The sequence below is a fragment of the Hyperolius riggenbachi genome, chromosome 9 (genome assembly GCF_040937935.1).
Source record: "Hyperolius riggenbachi isolate aHypRig1 chromosome 9, aHypRig1.pri, whole genome shotgun sequence".
Lineage (NCBI taxonomy): Eukaryota > Metazoa > Chordata > Amphibia > Anura > Hyperoliidae > Hyperolius > Hyperolius riggenbachi.
This window is the reverse complement of record NC_090654.1, coordinates 171211550-171227162: the sequence shown is the minus strand read 5'-3', so window position 1 is coordinate 171227162 and position 15613 is coordinate 171211550. Positions and strand designations below refer to the sequence as shown.

The window sequence follows — 15613 nt, the reverse complement described above, 5'->3', positions numbered from 1 at the left end:
CCAGAAGATCTGCCAACCTTAGTCCACGCCTTCATCACATCCCGACTGGACTACTGCAATGCTCTCTACACTGGCCTTCCAAAAAAGGTCTTGTACCGCCTACAGCTGATACAGAATACTGCTGCCAGACTGCTAACCAACCAACCCCGTCACTGCCACATAACGCCAGTCCTGCATTCCCTTCACTGGCTACCTATAGAATGGAGGGTCCTATTCAAGATCGGCCTACTGACATTTAAATCCCTGAATAATCTAGGCCCTGGATACATGAAAGATATGGTACAGCTGCGTAGCAATCCCCGCATTCTCAGATCCACAGGTTCTAATAATCTAGTCATACCCAAAGTCCACTTGGAAACTTTTGGTCCCAGAGCCTTCTGTCATGCTGCCCCTACGTTTTGGAACTCCTTACCTCAACAGATCAGGACAGCCCCATCCCTGGACGTGTTTAAATCCAGACTGAAAACCCACCTGTTCAGTCTGGCATTTGCAGAAATATAACTTTTGTTGTGTGAATACTTCATCCTACTAATTACTGAATCTGAGAGAGCCTAAGCGCTTTGAGTCCTATGGGAGAAAAGCGCTATAGAAATGTTATTGTATTGTATTATTGTATTGGGGCGTGCAGATAGTACATACAGTTAGTAGTAAGAAAAACTGACACTGAGCAAATGGAAGATGGCTCTGAAGGCACTTAGAGGGCCAGCGTATCACTACTGATAGACTCACCAATCCGGTGTCTTGCCATCAAACCACTCATTACTCCAGACTCCATGCACCATCAAGTGCTGCTGTCTGCCTACAGCTCACTGCTCAACCCAGCTAGCAATATTGGTGGGGAGCAGTAGCCATGCAGGGTCGGAAGTCCAAACAGCCGATCAGCGAATGTGAGTGCTCGACACAGAGCAGGACATGACCCCGCCCACCCACACTTTGCGCTCGCCTACTGCGAGCTTCGTCAGGGTCATGATCCAAAGCATATCACATTTAGTACATTTAGAGCCAGTGCACAAGAACTACTGTAGGTGCTGGATTTTGCCTACATAATTGCTGAACATTTAGTAACTCAGCTATACACTAGTAACATGTTTTTTTTTCGTTTGTATTTTCAGCATTTATGCCTTTTTGTTCACCTAATTCTAACTGATCTCCCATGCCTTGTGTACTGTTTAATATAAAGGTTCATACACACAACTATCTAACCAACTATCTGCCAAACTTGCCTGTTAAGCCCCATTCACACACTCAGCAGCGGTCTTTTATGCAGCACAGTTATCAAACAGCTTTTGTTGTGAAACAAGTTGAAACAACTAAAGCAAGTATTTTGCTATTGTTCAAAAAGCTGATAAAACTGATAAGAAGTCAATCTAACAGTTGGATTGACTTCTTATCAGTCTTATCAACTGTATCAATAATAGCAAAATACTTTTTATAGTTGTTTCAACTTGTTTCACAACAAAAGTTGTATGGGGCTTACAGACAAGGTTGGTAGATAGCTGATAAGACTGATAAGAAGCCAATTCAACATGTGGATTGACTTCTTATCAGTCTTTTCAGCTGCTTGAACAATAGCAATAGATTTTTTTTTAGGTGTTTCACAAGAAAGTGTGTGTATGGGGCTTAAAGTTAACATTTCAATCCTTAAAATGACTACAGAATTCTAAAGTTAAAGACAGGCTGTTAATTAACTACATGTGAAAATAACTACAGAGGAGGTAACTTAAAGGAAACCTAAACTGAGAAGGATATAGATTTTTACTCTTAAAATAATCATTTGCCTGACCCTCCTGCTGATCCTGTGTCTCTAATACTTTTAGCCACAGTATCTCAACAAGCATGCAGATCAGGTGCTCTGACTGAAGTCAGACTGGATTAGCTGCATGCTTGTTTCAGGTGTGTGATTCGGCCACCACTGCAACCAGAGAGATCCGCAGGACTGCCGAGCAGCTAGTATTGTTGAAAAGGAAACATCCATATCCCTCTCAGTTAAGGTCCCCTTTAAGGACTGAAGAAATAAGATAACTCTCTCACTGTGAAAACTTATCACTACACCTTAATAAGGCAAGTTTCTTTAGTAAATTAACACTGAAAATACCGATCGATGTGTGGTGGTAAGTTTTCTCTTGCCTTTTTATCACCAGCACGATCTTAGTGAATTCAGGCCATTGTCCTTTGTGTTATGCTGGGCATACACAGCAATTTTTTTCTTATCAATCGAGCCGTTGATGGCTCGATTGATCATTTCTGACGTGTCCGATCACGCGGCGGATCGATTCCGCGCTCGATCCCCGCAGGCGGACAATGGAAGAGAAACAAAGAGAAGATAAGAAGTGCCCGCGGGGACGAGCTGGAATCAATCCGGGCGCCCGCAGGGACAAGCAGGGACGTGACGGGAGTCGATCCGGAGGCTAATCGAGCCTTCGGATCGCGTCGTGTATTCCCAGCATTACACAAGCCACAGCTACTGGGAAAAAGGGAAGATTTTTTGGGTAGATTCTGACGAGGCTGGTGAAGCAAAAACACTGTTGTAAATTAGCAACCACAAGCTGAGGTTAGTTTTAGGCAGCATTCAGGCAGGACAGTGACCAAGTCAAGGTCTGGCAGGCAACATTCAAGCACAACAGTGACCAAGCAGAGTTTGGTATATGGAGAAACAATTACAGGTAGTTGAAGGACTAGAGAGGGCAAATAAGCTGAAGTAAGGGCAACAAGATACACACCAATGTTGTTTTGATCTTGCAGCACCATGAAAGACATATGTGAATGTAAAGTTTTTTTGCAAAATGTATTCCAGAATTTAGTGAGTGTAACGCTCTGATCAGAATCCATATCATGAGGCGACATATGAATGTCCTTATTTAATCTACTTTTCTCCTACAAATTCTCCTCTGTTTGAAATAACTTTTCAGCACTCTGCTATTGAAAAGTACAAAAAAGTAGGTGAAAAAGTACTGTGAAAATTATTATTTTATTTTCCTGCTTGCTGTTGGCTTAAACGGCATGTTATTGATAGGGGGTTGATGCACAAAGCAGAGGAAATATTGCTGTGTGCAGCCAGCACACGGCAATATCATTAAAACCACCTGATGGTAGCAGGAAGGGTATTGTACATCCATCAGTAAAAGCAATACGTTTTGAACCAGGATTATACCATTTATTAGCTAACTTAAAAGAATGAGAGTAAGCTTTTGGCTATGAAGCCTGAAGTCTGACGAAGGTTGCACAGCCAAAAGCTTTTAGTCTTTTAAGTTAGCCAATAAATGGTATCATCCTGATTTAAAACCTCTTGCTGTTACCGCCTGATGGAGGTATCTTAGAAGATTTAGGATAAAGTGTACTCTGTAATTTTACAGAGCCACACCAATCCAACACATACAGCCTGTATCAGACTTATTGGACTTCAACAGTGCATGGTATAGATTGAAATGGCTCTATGGAACATGGCTTAGACCAGTACTAAGGAATACCCAGACAGCTCATGGTGACTGAGAACCACCTGGAAGGTATAAAGGGTTTAAAAAGACCAAAAATCCCTTTAGCCATATCAGTCCATACCATGCACTGATGCGGCCCAATAAGTCCATAACAGGCTACAGTATATGTATGTTGGATTGGGGTGGCTCTGTAAAATATAATAGCTACAAGCTCACTATACACCAGCAGTTCTGGATTTGCAGCCTTGCTTTCAACGACATAAATAGATTATTTGCATATTTGGAAATGATGCATTATGGGAAACCACAGTTGCTCACTTAGCTGAATTACTGTAAATACCTTCTGTTTTCAGAAAATGAAATTACTGTAAAGTGGAACTATGCCATGGGTTTTGTTTGACATGCACTAAGGTATTCCTCTACAAATTATGTCATAAAGAGATTTCAGTGAGATTTTCAATTAGTAGAAGTCTGAAAAGGATAGTATATATTTTATTAGCAGAAGTTGGCGCTAAGGAGACTAGAGCACTTAAGCTGCAAGTTCCAAAGAGGGAATCCCAAGACCCTCAAAAATCAACTATAAACAGTTTATAAATAAGGAACACGCGCTAGTGATAATGATTTAATCTATAAAATTCTCATGTACATAGATAAAATGCTAAAAAAAACCACACCTATAACAAAACACTCATGCCTTTCATACTATTCACAATCATACCATAAATTCATCAGGTGTATCAAAAACCTCTTCCTAACAACCTGAGCTAATTAAGATCTACACCTAGACTCTTGATTGCTTATTGGCAGTCCTTAATAGCATATGATTCCTGGAGCATAGAAAAAAGGCTTTTTACTTTTCTTTCTTTCCAGCAACTATTCCAAAAATAGATCGTATATTAACCACTTTACCCCCGCGCGTACGTATTTCTCCGCCCCTTTTTCCATCCTTTAAAAACCAGGGACGGAGAAACACTTACTTTCCGCGTTCCCGACGCTGCCCGCGCTCCCGCTCGTAAACACGCCGCCCGCCGCTAGTAAACACGCCGCCGCCCGCTCGCCCAGAGATCAATGAACGGGAAAATCCATTCCCGTTCGTTGATCTAAGCCCCGCAATGATCAGCTGCTCTCCTATGGGCAGCGCGATCATTGTGAGAAAAAACTCACGTGTCCAGCCTCCTTATTCTTCCTCCAAGCTTCCGGAAGGAAGCTTGGAGGTCGCATTAAAACAAAAAGTTACTGTGGCCATCTTGTGGCCAAATAGTAAACTACACCCTACACATTTTTCACATACAAATAAATGACTTTTACACATAAAATTAACTCATTACCTCCCACACTCCCCATTTTTTTTTTTTTTTTGTAATTAAAAAAAAATTAAAAAATTTACAATTAAAAAAAATACATAAATAGTTACCTTAGGGACTGAACTTTTTAAATATTTATGTCAAGAGGGTATAACACTGTTACTTTATAAACTATGGGCTTGTAATTAGGGATGGACGCAAAACTGAAAAAAATGCACCTTTATTTCCAAATAAAATATTGGCGCCAAACATTGTGATAGGGACATAATTTAAATGGTTTTATAACCGGGACAAAAGGGCAAATACGTTTCATGGGTTTTAATTACAGTAGCATGCATTATTTAAAAACTATAATGGCCGAAAACTGAAAAATAATTATTTTTTCCCCACATTTTTCCTATTTTCCCATTAAAACACATTTAGAAAAAAATAATTCTTGGCATAATGTCCCACCTAAAGAAAGCCTAATTGGTGGCGAAAAAAACAAGATATAGTTCATTTCATTGCGATAAGTAATAATAAAGTTATAGACGAATGAATGGAAGGAGCGCTGAAAGGTGAAAATTGCTCTGGTGGTCAGGGGGTAAAACCCCTCAGTGGTGAAGTGGTTAAGATCCTATTCATGAGAAGAGTTGATCAATTTTGTGCAATAAACAGGTGTCAGTTCCAACAGTGCATCACTCAGCCTCAGTGGATTCAGCCCGTTTGATATGTGCTGTCAGTTTTTCACACAGGCATCTTTTAAGACTTTATAAGTCACACTGCATAGATCAGCCTCAGTGGATTCAGCCCGTTTCATATGTGCTAACGGTCTCGTTTACAAACGCTTTTTCAAGCGTGACTTTACAGCAAACTATGTTCAATCAGAGTACCTCTATGTCTTAGAAGCTCCTCTCCCCGATCTTCAAGCTATAGACTCAGCCGGGTACTTCAGAGCTCCCTTTTCCATTCAGCTCTCGGCGATGCTTGGTCGCATACGTCACTTCCTGCTGACAAGTTCAGCGTGACGCCCGCTGTCTGTTCCAGCAAGCCGTAAGCTGCTCTTTCTGGTGACGTCACCTTAAAGCAATAGGATCCTTTGATGTGCAGTAATGTGACAAAATGTGGAAAACAGGATCCTCCTGAAGAAGGCTAACGTATTATATCTGAAACGCATAGAGGTTCTCTTGTAACTGAACAAACCGTTTCTGGAGCATTTAGGAACTAAACTGGCCGCAATAGCGCTTAGCGACCATTTGCACATCAAAGGATCCTATTGCTTTAAGGTGACGTCACCAGAAAGAGCAGCTTACGGCTTGCTGGAACAGACAGCGGGCGTCACGCTGAACTTGTCAGCAGGAAGTGACGTATGCGACCAAGCATCGCCGAGAGCTGAACGGAAAAGGGAGCTCTGAAGTACCCGGCTGAGTCTATAGCTTGAAGATCGGGGAGAGGAGCTTCTAAGACATAGAGGTACTCTGATTGAACATAGTTTGCTGTAAAGTCACGCTTGAAAAAGCGTTTGTAAACGAGACCGTTAGCACATATGAAACGGGCTGAATCCACTGAGGCTGATCTATGCAGTGTGACTTATAAAGTCTTAAAAGATGCCTGTGTGAAAAACTGACAGCACATATCAAACGGGCTGAATCCACTGAGGCTGAGTGATGCACTGTTGGAACTGACACCTGTTTATTGCACAAAATTGATCAACTCTTCTCATTAATAGGATCTTAATATACAATCTATTTTTGGAATAGTTGCTGGAAAGAAAGAAAAGTAAAAAGCCTTTTTTCTATGCTCCAGGAATCATATGCTATTAAGGACTGCCAATAAGCAATCAAGAGTCTAGGTGTAGATCTTAATTAGCTCAGGTTGTTAGGAAGAGGTTTTTGATACACCTGATGAATTTATGGTATGATTGTGAATAGTATGAAAGGCATGAGTGTTTTGTTATAGGTGTGGTTTTTTTAGCATTTTATCTATGTACATGAGAATTTTATAGATTAAATCATTATCACTAGCGCGTGTTCCTTATTTATAAACTGTTGATAGTATATATTTATTGTCTTTATTTATTGCATTTATAAAGCACCAACATATTACGCAGCGCTGGACATTAGTTAAGGTTACAGACAATATTTAGGGGTGACAGCAATAAGACAATACAGGAATACATGCAAACCAGATCACACAGCACAGTATGAGTACAAGGTAATACTTAGTCAGTCACTGGATGGTAGAATGTAGATTAGGTCAGTTGAGATCACTCAAGAGTTCACTCAGATCCATAGGATGGGTGTATGGTAATGGAGGTGCGTGAACAGGCAGGAGACACAAGGAGGAGGACCCTGCCGAAGGCTTACAATCTAGAGGGAGAGGTAATGACACGACAGGTAGGGGACCAGAGTTCAGCTGCAGGTTTGGAGCACCAGTGAGGAGGGGGAGGCCAGAGTGAAAAGGTGCATTTTGAAGGCCTTTTTAAAGATGTTGAAGGAGGGCACAGTCCTAATGGGGGTAGGTAGGGAGCTCCATAGTGTTGGAGCAGCTCTTGAGAAGTCCTTGAGGCGTGCATGGGACTGGATGATGCGGGGGGCGGTCAGGTGAAGTTCACTGGAGGATGATAGGTCAAGGAGGAGGTGAATGGAGTATTTGCCTTCAGCTTTAGCTAAGGCAAGGTCATTGACCACTTTGGTGAGAGCTGTTTCGGTTGAGTGGCAGGCCAGAATTGCAATGGGTTCAGTAGGGAGTTGGCATTGAGGTACTGGGTCAGGCGTTTGTAAACCAGATGCTCAAGGAGTTTTGAGGCAAAAGGAAGGAGGGAGATTGGGCAGTAGTTGAAGGGTAGGGAAGGGTTTCTTGAGCAGGGGTAGTACAGTGGCCTGTTTGAAGTCTGAGGTGAAGGTGCCTATGGATAGGGAGAGGTTAAACAAGGCAGTGAGGACTGGGGCTGAAATAGTATATTGAATGTTTGCTCCTTTAGTAAGTCAACAAATGTCTTTTTTTGTCCAGATGAATGCCGACAGAAAGGTTTGATCTTGACTTATATGCACATTATGTTTAAGAAGATGCAATAAATCACATAAAAAGGATGGTTGGTGCTCGTATCTTTTTCCTTCCATCATAAATGTTATAATCCTTTAGCTTTGTACATATAAAGTGGCTTGCAAAAGTATTCGGCCCCCTTGAAGTTTTCCACATTTTGTCACATTACTGCCACAAACATGAATTAATTTTATTGGAATTCCATGTGAAAGACCAATACAAAGTGGTGTACACGTGAGAAGTGGAACAAAAATCATACATGAATCCAAATATTTTTTACAAATTAATAACTGCAAAGTGGGGTGTGCGTAATTATTCAGCCCCCCTGAGTCAATACTTTGTAGAACCACCTTTTGCTGCAATTACAGCTGCCAGTCTTTTAGGGTATGTCTCTACCAGCTTTGCACATATAGAGACTGAAATTCTTGCCCATTCTTCTTTGCAAAACAGCTCCAACTCAGTCAGATTAGATGGACAGCGTTTGTGAACAGCAGTTTTCAGATCTTGCCACAGATTCTCGATTGGATTTAGATCTGGACTTTGACTGGGCCATTCTAACACATGGATATGTTTTGTTTTAAACCATTCCATTGTTGCCCTGGCTTTATGTTTAGGGCCGTTGTCCTGCTGGAAGGTGAACCTCCACCCCAGTCTCAAATCTTTTGCAGACTCCAAGAGGTTTTCTTCCAAGATTGCCCTGTACTTGGCTCCATCCATTTTCCCATCAACTCTGACCAGCTTCCCTGTCCCTGCTGAAGAGAAGCACCCCCAGAGCATGATACTCCCACCACCATATTTGACAGTGGGGATGGTGTGTTCAGAGTGAAGTGCAGTGTTAGCTTTCCACCACACATAGCATTTTGCATTTTGGCCAAAAAGTTCAGTTTTGGTCTCATCTGACCAGAGCACCTTCTTCCACATGTTTGTCGTGTCCCCCACATGGCATGTGGACTTCTTATGCTTTTCTGTTAACAACGGCTTTCTTCTTGCCACTCTTCCATAAAGGCCAACTTTGTGCAGTGCATGACTAATAGTTGTCCTATGGACAGATTCCGTCACCTGAGCTGTAGATCTCTGCAGTTCGTTCAGAGTCACCATAGGCCTCTTAACTGCATTTCTGATCAGCGCTCTCCTTGTTCGGCCTGTGAGTTTAGGTGGACAGCCTTGTCTTGGTAGGTTTACAGTTGTGCCATACTCCTCCCATTTCTGAATAATCGTTTCAACAGTGCTCTGTGGGATGTTCAAGGCTTTGGAAATATTTTTGTAGCCTAAGCCTGCTTTAAATTTCTCAATAACTTTATCCCTGACCTGTCTGGTGTGTTCTTTGGACTTCATGGTGTTGTTGCTCCCAATATTATCTTAGACAACCTCCTGAGGTCATCACAGAGCAGCTGTATTTGTACTGACATTAGATTACACACAGGTGCACTCTATTTAGCCATTAGCATTCATCAGGCAATGTCTATGGGCAACTGACTGCACTCAGACCAAAGGGGGATGAATAATTACGCACACCCCACTTTGCAGTTATTGATTTGTAAAAAATGTTTGGAATCATGTATGATTTTTGTTGCACTTCTCACGTGTACACCACTTTGTATTGGTCTTTCATGTGGAATTCCAATAAAATTGATTCATGTTTGTGGCAGTAATGTGACAAAATGTGGAAAACTTCAAGGGGGCTGAATACTTTTGCAAGCCACTGTAGTAAAGGGTTCTTGGGTGAGACGGCCAATGCATCTGTACAGAACGTAGCCGCAAACTATTGCCAGAAGGATTGAATCCCAAGCCTTGCAGGCAACAGTAATCACTTTATCGTAAGCTTTCTGCTGTAACTGATCATACAGTATTCTACTACCTGCGGCAAAATGGAAAGCTGGAGGCAAACCTAGCAGAATGAATTCAACCTTACCTTGCTTATCATAGGTCATTCATTTCCCAAATTATTACCTTTTAAGTGTTGTTTCTGTTACGGAGTTCCACCATACACTGCACACAGATTTTCAAATCTATGAAAAAAAAAAAGCATTGTACTGTGGGTTTTTTTCACTCATAACTTACAGCTTGAGGTTATCTATGTAGAGAAGGTGACTGGTGGAAGCTCCACTCCTCAAGTACTGTATATCTGTATCCAATCTTTATGATTACATAGCTGAAAGAGCTCAATCCTATGCTAACTGTCTTGAAATGGACTCCATTTTCTGGAAGATGGCTATGGTTCGCTTTCTGGTCCTGAAACAACTGTGACCTAGTTTTGCATGTTCTCTTTATCTCCTCCTTTCTAATACATCAATATATATGTTTATAGATATTATACATATACCCTTCACTTCCTGTGTTCACTGACCATATTAGTTATATTTATACTTTTTCATTTTTCTCTCATCATTTTAAAACAACTTTCTGTGAGCTACATATATAACTGACATTTTCAATTGCATGTTTTTATAGTGGTTCCCACACATCACAGAGGAATCATCCATATGTACACAGACTGACCATTGAAGATAAACAAATGTAAAATAAGGTTTGCCAAGTAAAGGATTACTTTGGCAGGTTATACTTGCTTGAACACTACAATATTTACAGCAGCGCTTCCCACTAATAAGAAATATAAATTATTTGGCTTTTTATTAATTATTAATTTATTTTACGTAACCATGCAAGCTTGCTTTTGGACACAAAACAGTGATTATTAAAGCGGATCCGAGATGAAAAACTAACTATAACAAGTAACTTGTCTATATATCTTATTTACAGTTTAGATGGTTTAAACAGCAAATCTGTCTGCATACTGCTTTAATAGAATATGATTATTACTTCCTGTGATACAATGACAGCAGCCATGTTGTTTGTAAACATTACACAGAGGCAGGCTTATCTGCAGTAACAGCACTCAGACTGAAAAAAACCTAATCCCCCCTCCTCCTCCCGCCTCCCCTCTTCCTCTGAAATCTCTGGCTAGTAATACCTCCCCCTCCTCCTGCCCAGACTGAGCTCCCATGAGCCCTTGCTACTGCCAAGGCTTTCTGAAAACTGTGGGTGGGGCTTATTTAGTTTATAGGGAATTACAGTATTAAAACAAAAACAAGAAAGTATTTGGCTTGAGGAATGCCCTATAAACTATAGAAAAGGAACACAATTATGCAATGAGTAAAAGTTCATCTCGGATCCACTTTAACTATACATTTTTAGATCACTTTTATATTCTCAACATGAGCTCATGATGACAGACAGGACATTTTAGACAGTGGATTCTCACTGTCCTATTAGTCATACTAAACACATTTGATAAGGTAGTATGTACGATACATGACAAATTAATTTTAAAAATCAGGAACATCATTTTTATGGCATGCCTATATTTATTATATTTATAAACCTGACCGTGTGAAAATGCCTATATGAATTAGGTTCATAGCAAACAAAATAATACGCAGAATTAAAAAATAAATGAATGGATCTTGCGGATTCAGGCTCTGTAAATTTGATACACAGTACTTACATATTCAGACCATTTATGGTTGTGCCTTCACTAGTGCATGAGCCAAATACCACAACTGTAGGAAATGTGCCAAGGAATACTGTATGTGATGGTTCCACGTAACTCAAATAATAATAATGGCATAAATATTTGCAATCAAACACTAATAGGAAGTAGAATCTACCATCAGCTTAATCATATGTAGCCGCCTGTAAAAATTATAAAACAAATAAAAAATATGCAAAAGAAGCATTCTAGCTACATTTCTCTATACCTAAGTATTACACAATTGCTTTATCATTTAGGTGGAGCTTTTGAATTATATATATATTTTTTTAAATACTTGCCGCTTAATCTGTTACTTTCAGAGATTCATTTGTCTGAAATAAATAAAATAACTGTATAATTTCATGGGAAATCTAATTTCTATTCACCTTGTGGCAATCGCTTATAGGAAAACCCTAGTTCAACGTCTCACATCATTAATAATAATTATAATAAGAAAAATTATATGTTTTGTGACAGGTTACTTTGTTAAAAAATAAATGTTTGTATGCCATACAGGACAACCTCCAGCATAATTAAAATGTTTTCTGAATGACTGCCAGGATAGTTCAAAGGAAAATGGCACTCTTAGGTAATCTTGCCTCTGGTACGTTAGTTAAACCCTTTCATGTTGGAGAATGTACTACTGCTCACCTGCTACCAGCATCTAACACGCAGTCCCAAAAAAATTCTTCCTAGGCCATCTTATCATTCAGACATTGTTTTGTCTGGCCTCAGTCTGTGTTGTTTGAGCATTAGAGTGTGTTATTTTGTGTGTGCATCAGGATTAGACATTTGAATAGTATGAATTGTTCAGTTCTGCTTCATTTTGGTGTTTTTTAGAGAGGGTTATCTTTGGAGTTATTAACTCTCATATAGAAATATATATTATATTCACAGAGCCAGAAAAAAAAAATCAGAATTCGTACCTTTTAAAGTTCTTTGATTTCCATTAGCAATGTTATAAACTCATGAGGTTTTAGATAGCCTGTTTAAATACTACATATTCTAATTTTTTTTTTTTTAACGAAGTTGCTTTCTTTTTAGTGCTTCTTCCCTATTTTATTGTATTACTATAACTATATTGCTTCATCTATTTTAGTAATTTGTTGCCAAGTAACCTTTCTTTAAAGAAATCTACTTCTTTCCATTTTCTTTTTGTTCCCAGCTTCATCTAATTCTTGCTCAAATGTTTCATTACCTAGGCAACACAGCAACATGTTATTTATATTTTTTAGTTTATATAGCAATTCTCAGTGTGCTTATGCATATTATTACAGTATTACTAAGAACTAAACACTTAAGGTAGCCAGGGTCGGACTGGGACACTAAGGGCCCACCAAGGAAGTTTCAGCCTGGGCCCCCCCCCCCCCCGATCCCCTCCTCCTCGCCCCCCCCCCCCCCATTTTGGGCTCACATACACATGTACTCTAGAAATTTTGCATGAGTTTATGGTAGGGAAAAGATTGTGAGCACTTCTGAGGACAGTCTCCAATAGGGATATGTCCACATGCGGCGCGCGCAGCGCGCCGCAGCGAAAGTAAATGGGTGTCACCACGCACTGGAACATCGGCGTGGTCACGATGAGTCATGGGCAGACTTAAAAAAAAAACAAAAAACACAACATAAGTAGCGGTGTTATTCACAGAGATTAGGTCCGGCCAGATACATTTTAGATAAAATATTCAAGTAGTTACATGCCTCATGATAATTCATCAAGTAGTCAAATCGCAGCAGATTTTCCGACAAAATGCAATCAGGTTGGCGGCTGATACCCCCACAAAATGCAATCAGATTGGCGGCAGATACCCCCCAAAATGCAATCAGGTTGGTGCCAGATACCCCCCCCAAAAGTGGGCAGCAGTGACCAGAAAATCGTAATGTGGGCAGCAGTGACCAGAAAATCGTACTCTGGGCAGCAGACACCAGAAAATCGTAATGTGGGCAGCAGACACCTGAAAATCGTAATGTGGGCAGCAGACACCAGAAAATCGCAATGTGGGCAGCAGTCACCAGAAAAGCGTAATGTGGGCAGCAGACACCTGAAAATCGTAATGTGGGCAGCAGACACCAGAAAATCGCAATGTAGGCAGCAGTGACCAGAAAATCGTAATGTGGGCAGCAGTCACCAGAAAATCATAATGTGGGCAGCAGACACCTGAAAATCGTAATGTGGGCAGCAGTTACCAGAAAATCGTAATGTGGACAGCAGACACCTGAAAATCGTAATGTGGGCAGCAGACACCAGAAAATCATAATGTGGGCAGCAGACACCTGAAAATCGTAATGTGGGCAGCAGACACCTGAAAATCGTAATGTGGGCAGCAGTTACCAGAAAATCGTAATGTGGGCAGCAGACACCTGAAAATCGTAATGTGGGCAGCAGACACCAGAAAATCATAATGTGGGCAGCAGACACCTGAAAATCGTAATGTGGGCAGCAGACACCTGAAAATCGTAATGTGGGCAGCAGTTACCAGAAAATCGTAATGTGGGCAGCAGACACCTGAAAATCGTAATGTAGGCAGCAGTGACCAGAAAATCGTAATGTGGGCAGCAGTGACCAGAAACCCCCCTCCCTCACCTAGGGGCCCCCCCTCCAGAATTGCAGCCAGCGGCAAATAATCACTTACCAGCATGACGGAGATGAGATCCGTAGCTCTGCGTGCCGCTGGCTGGTCTGCTCTCTGCTTCCTGAACTGACTGTCCAATCACGCTCTCGCAGTACTTCCTGCGAGAGCGTGATTGGACAGTCAGTTCAGGAACCAGAGCAGACCAGCCAGCGGCACGCAGAGCTACGGATCTCATCTCCGTAACTCATGCCGTTAAGTGATTCTTCCCCGCTGGCTGCAATTCTGGAGAGGGGGGGGGGAGCGCGGAAGGGGGGCCCCTAGGTGAGGGAGGGGGGGGGGAGGCTTCCGCCCCTCCCCGCCGATCTGTGCACAATGTCCCCCCTTCCTGCGCTTAGCCCCCCTCCTTTTTAGCACTGGGGCCCCCAGGAGGCGGGACGGCCGGGCCTGTCCGAGGCTGGCCCCGGCGGCTGATTCAAAGATGCTTTGCGGGACTCTGTTATTAGTGAGCGTAATTACAGTAACTCATACACTGTAATTACACAGCGGGGACTTGCGGCGAGATGCGGCGGCTGGCGGGTGTAAAGCGGAGGTAAGGAATTTAAGCAATTAACTTTGTAGCTTTGTGGGGGGTTGCGGAGACGAGCGGCGGCGCGCCGCAGCGAAAGTAAATGGGTGTCACCACGCACTGGAACATCGGCGTGGTCACGATGAGTCATGGGCAGACTTAAAAAAAAAAAAAAAACACAACATAAGTAGCGGTGTTATTCACAGAGATTAGGTCCGGCCAGATACATTTTAGATAAAATATTCAAGTAGTTACATGCCTCATGATAATTCATCAAGTAGTCAAATCGCAGCAGATTTTCCGACAAAATGCAATCAGGTTGGCGGCTGATACCCCCACAAAATGCAATCAGATTGGCGGCAGATACCCCCCAAAATGCAATCAGGTTGGTGCCAGATACCCCCCCCCAAAAGTGGGCAGCAGTGACCAGAAAATCGTAATGTGGGCAGCAGACACCTGAAAATCGCAATGTGGGCAGCAGTGACCAGAAAATCGTACTGTGGGCAGCAGACACCAGAAAATCGTAATGTGGGCAGCAGACACCTGAAAATCGTAATGTGGGCAGCAGACACCAGAAAATCGCAATGTGGGCAGCAGTCACCAGAAAAGCGTAATGTGGGCAGCAGACACCTGAAAATCGTAATGTGGGCAGCAGACACCAGAAAATCGCAATGTAGGCAGCAGTGACCAGAAAATCGTAATGTGGGCAGCAGTCACCAGAAAATCATAATGTGGGCAGCAGACACCTGAAAATCGTAATGTGGGCAGCAGTTACCAGAAAATCGTAATGTGGGCAGCAGACACCTGAAAATCATAATGTGGGCAGCAGACACCTGAAAATCGTAATGTGGGCAGCAGACACCTGAAAATCGTAATGTGGGCAGCAGTTACCAGAAAATCGTAATGTGGGCAGCAGACACCAGAAAATCGTAATGTGGGCAGCAGACACCAGAAAATCATAATGTGGGCAGCAGACACCTGAAAATCGTAATGTGGGCAGCAGACACCTGAAAATCGTAATGTGGGCAGCAGTTACCAGAAAATCGTAATGTGGGCAGCAGACACCTGAAAATCGTAATGTGGGCAGCAGACACCAGAAAATCATAATGTGGGCAGCAGACACCTGAAAATCGCAATGTGGGCAGCAGACACCTGAAAATCGTAATGTGGGCAGCAGACACCTG

At 41.9% G+C, this 15613-nt stretch overlaps 1 protein-coding gene and 1 long non-coding RNA gene across 20 annotated transcripts in view; one reads left to right on the top strand and one right to left on the bottom strand.

Moving 5' to 3' along the window:
• The window catches only part of ERC2 (ELKS/RAB6-interacting/CAST family member 2), a 1931514-nt gene that overhangs the window by 1796784 nt on the left and 119117 nt on the right, over positions 1-15613 (top strand). The window lies entirely within an intron of this gene.
• The window catches only part of LOC137532790 (uncharacterized), a 132573-nt gene that overhangs the window by 51409 nt on the left and 65551 nt on the right, over positions 1-15613 (bottom strand). Inside the window, exon 2 of the long non-coding RNA XR_011024000.1 lies at positions 9713-9771. This is a non-coding gene — a long non-coding RNA (uncharacterized lncRNA). The remainder of the gene's footprint in view (positions 1-9712; positions 9772-15613) is intronic.